Here is a 4,269-nt window from a genome sequence, read left to right as displayed (position 1 = left end):
GGCCTCTCACTGTTGTGGCCTCTCCCGTTGCGGAGCACAGGCTCCGGACGCGCAGGCCCAGCGGCCATGGCTCACGGGCCCAGCCGCTCCGCGGCATGTGGGATCCTCCCGGACCGGGGCACGAACCCGTGTCCCCTGCATCGGCAGGCGGACTCTCAACCACTGCGCCACCAGGGAAGCCCTCCTATAAGGTTTTAATACTAGGAATCAAATTGCTATCTAGCTTCTGCTATTAAATGTTTACTAAACAACAGCAAATATAACATGAATCCACAATGCTTTTCATCTTTATTAATCTCAAATCCACTCTCCTGACCAAGGGTTGCTTTTGAAATAGCAGTAGCATTGAGGTAAATGTTTGTTTCACTTTGTTTTCCCTTATGTTGTACATAGGTAGCTACCAAAAATGCATATATACAAATGTATAAGGAGAGAATTCCCCCCTGCTTTATTTATTTAGTCTTGATAGCAGATATATATTTTTTTAAGTACACAATCTCTAATTGAATCTCTATGCAATTTCCTATACCCATCCAGTCCCACTGCTTAAAAAATACCAAAATGAAGATAAAAAGTAAATCCAGGGGAAAACTACCAGGAGACTATTTCCAACAACAGATGACTCAACGAGCACCTGAGAATTTGTTGTACTTGTATGTGCCGAGGTTCTGAACTTCCTGTTTCAATAAAATACCAAACAAGTTGTGTTTCCTTTATAAATAAGCTATTACATCAAGCCCTGTTCCTATAATTTCAGGTTTTTGTCTCCATTCCAACATTTTCTTTGGCAAATGTAGAAACATTCTAATTAAAGTGGAGAGGAAAACAAGCATCATTCATCACGATAAGAATAATGCACAAAAGCACATCCTCGTTTTTTCATTCTTTCGCAGAGTTATGCTCCACTGTGAACAGTGTGGGACTGGCGTCATGCAGTCCCAGGCTAATTCCCAGGTAATGACTTGAAGCAAGCCCGAGTCACTGGAGGATAGAATTAATTCCAAAGGTATCAATAATTCCTGTCACAAGCTTAACATTCTCTTAAAAATATCCTTCCGGGCCGAAGAGGAAGGCATTCCTTTAGGTAATCACGTAACAACATCAAGGTTTCTTTTTAAGATTCCGAGATTAGAAGAGGCCTTCCTATTTATAACCACGCAAGCCCAAGTTGAAAGGACTATTCTCATTTCCCAGGAGTCTTTAAATGTTCACGTTTATCAAAACTTTTAAAAGCCATATATTCGCTCTAAGAAGTACCATCTAAATAGGTGCAATGCTTTTTGAAATGCATGGCTGAATCACAGTTAGGATCTTCTCACTGCTTTCCTGCTCCTCCCCAGTTAAGTAGGGGTGTGTGTGTGTGTGTGTGTGTGTGTGTGTGTGTGTGTGTGTGTGTGTGTGTGTGTGTGTGTGTGTGTGTGTGTGTGTGTGTGTGTGTGCGCGCGCGCGTGAGAATACCTGTGTATACACGTATGCCTTTTATGCAAGTGAGAGCCAAAGCTCCTTTTCTTTTAATTTAAAAGCATTGTATTTTGGAAAGTCAAAATCTGAACTGCACACAAGGGGAAAGCTGCAGTTCCGGTGTGACTGCAATCAGAAACGATCAAGTTCTTGTCACAATAAGAAACTGGAAAGTTCGAGGCTTTTCCACTCCCATCTGTTGCCGACCCTTTTCAGATTCCAGTTTCCTATTCTTGGGTTACAGCAGGCAGGGGAAAGCCCACCTTCTCACCCTGCACCCACTCTGTACCCTCCTTCCCTGGGGGATGTGCCGCCGCAGCAACTACAAGGTCCAGGTGTCGCTCCCCCTCTGCCTGCAGACCCAAAGCTAAACGCGGTGCAGGTGTGCGCGCTTCAGCTGGGAGAGCCGCAGAGACAGGGTCACCTGGGGTCACCGGCGCCAGCTACCCGGCCTGCCCTAAAGCACCGAGAGCACCGACCCCTGCAGGCGGTCTTTCTGGGGGCAGTGCCCTCCACTCCTCCGCTGCTTTTGTGTGGCCACTTGCCCGAGCGGTGTGCACGGGAGGGGCCTGGCCGACAGTGTTCACTGCTGACCCACGAGCTTCTCAAGGTGAGGAGCCCGGACGCCTTTCCTCTGCCGTTAGGGGCTGGCGCCGGGCTGTCTCTGGGGTCGGGAGCTTCTGCTTTGCTTGCTCTCTCCTGGCCCCTCTTCCCTCTCCGAGCTCTGCCCCGATGGTGGCTTCCCAAAGGCTGGAGCCGGCACTGCTTCCCGGGCGAGTACACTCTCCAACCCGGACCCCCGGCCTGGGGCAGGAACACGCCATCTCTCCCGGTGACCTGCTGCCTTCATGTACCTTCCTCCTGCCCCTCCGCAAATTCCGTGTGTGGGACATTCTCGCTGGGGGACTCGGGGGCAAATACAGGCACACCTTGCAATTGTTAACACCAAAGATCACTTATCGCCATAAAAATATAATAAAAATTTGGACTTCCCTGGTGGCACAGTGGTTAAGAATCTGCCTGCCAACGCAGGGGACACGGGTTCGAGCCCTGGTCCGGGAAGATCCCACATGCCGCGGAGCAACTAAGCCTGTGCGCCACAACTACTGAGGCTGCACTCTAGAGCCCACGAGCAACAACTACTGAGCCTGCGCTCTAAAGCCCACGAGCCACAACTACTGAAGCCCGCGCGCCTGCAGCCCGTGCTCCGCAACAAGAGAAGCCACCGCAACGAGAAGCCCGCGCACCGCAACCAAGAGTAGCCCCCGCTCGCCGCAACTAGAGAAAGCCCGCGCGCAGCAGCGAAGACCCAACGCAGCCAAAACATAAATTAATAAATTAAATAAATAAATAATAAAAATTTGAAATACTGTGAGAATTACCAAAATGTGGCACGGAGACACGAAGGGAGCCAATGTTGGAAAAATGGTGCCGCCAGACTTGCTCGACGCAGGGCGGCCACAGCCCTTCAGTTTGTAAGAAATTCTGGGTCTGCGAAGTCCAATCAAACGAGGCGTGCCTGTACACACGTGCAGACGTGCTGAGCTCCTGTTGGCTGCAAAAGGACCGCACCCCCTGGCAACGCGCGTTGCTGATCACTCAGCCCGCGCGTCTGACCACCGTTTGCTACGTGTGAGACTCTCCGAAGGTGCTGGGGGCAGAAAGACCAAAAGCGAGGACTTGCCCTCGGAAGCTCACCCTCCTGCTAAATGCAGGGTGAACACCCCCCTGGGGCGGGGGGCGCGGAGGCGGGTTCACGAGGCGCAGCGCGGCGCGCTTAGGGAAGCGGTGAGTTTGGAGGTAGCGCAGCGAAGCCAGAGTCTGAGCGAGCGGGGCTGACGCTGCTGGAGGACACGCTGCCGGACCCAGACAAACCAGGAAGAGCGACGAGCTCCTTCCCCTTCAGCGCCCCCCCGGGCCGGGCGCCACGGCTCCCAGAGACAGTCCGGGCAGAGAAGCGGCCGGCGGCCGTGCGCCGGGAGGCAGTGAGCCCTGGGCCGCGCCGTTTCTCGTCCTTCAGCCCTGCTATCTCAGGGCCGCGGGGCCCCGGCCCCCGGCGCGTCAAGTCCACCTCACGTGTCAGCCTTGCCACCGGTGAGCCCAGTGACCGGTCCTCGCTCTAGGGTCTGTGTTCCGGGCTGGACCGGAAGGAGGCCTCTCCGGCTGTGTAACGAGGCCCGGGAGGGCGACGGCGGGAAACGGCGCGTCCTTTCCTCGGTGCTTTCGCCCTACCGACGGTGAGGATGGTAAAGAGAGCCTCCGCGGGGCCTTGATGGGCGCCCGGCACGCCGCCCGGACCAACGGCAGCGCGGCGACCGGCCCGCTTCGTCCTCAGGGCAGGTGCGGTCGCGGCCTCGCCAAGCTGCAGGGAGGCGAAGGCAGGCGCTGACCCACCCGGGAACCGAGAGGGCCGCGTCCCGCCGTGGGGCGCCCACCCGTGGCGCCCGGCCACCGCCACCTTCGGGGGGCGGTTCGCCCCCTCCCGTCCTTGGGGCGGGGGCGCGCGGGGAGGTCCAGAGGACTCTGCCAGGTCCTCTGCTGATTTAATTTACCTGTGGGACCAACTGTAAAACTGCGTCTTACCACAGCATCTACGTCAGGGTCTCTGTGTTCATCCTTTGCTTCTGTTCCCTGCAGCTTTGTTGAGGAGTAACTGACAAACGGCGGGCATATACGCTGAGCTGTATGACGTGATGTTTTGTGCACGCGCACGCTGAGACAGCGCCGAGCTGTATGACGTGATGTTTTGCGCGCGCGCACGCTGAGACAGCCGCGCTGTGTAACGTGATGCTTTGCGCGCGCGCACAC

General features: G+C 54.9%; 1 protein-coding gene and 1 long non-coding RNA gene across 3 annotated transcripts in view; one reads left to right on the top strand and one right to left on the bottom strand.

Moving 5' to 3' along the window:
- The window catches only part of LOC129391636 (uncharacterized), a 15,640-nt gene extending 14,460 nt beyond the window's left edge, over positions 1-1,180 (top strand). The window contains exon 3 of the long non-coding RNA XR_008616136.1: positions 538-1,180. This is a non-coding gene — a long non-coding RNA (uncharacterized lncRNA). The remainder of the gene's footprint in view (positions 1-537) is intronic.
- Positions 1-4,269, bottom strand: part of MCPH1 (microcephalin 1) — a 236,587-nt gene that overhangs the window by 47,456 nt on the left and 184,862 nt on the right. The gene's annotated exons all lie outside the window — the stretch shown is intronic.

Source organism: Physeter macrocephalus, chromosome 20 (assembly GCF_002837175.3).
Source record: "Physeter macrocephalus isolate SW-GA chromosome 20, ASM283717v5, whole genome shotgun sequence".
Classification (NCBI taxonomy): domain Eukaryota; kingdom Metazoa; phylum Chordata; class Mammalia; order Artiodactyla; family Physeteridae; genus Physeter; species Physeter macrocephalus.
The sequence above is the reverse complement of the archived record's forward strand: the minus strand, read 5'-3'. Positions and strand labels throughout refer to the sequence as shown.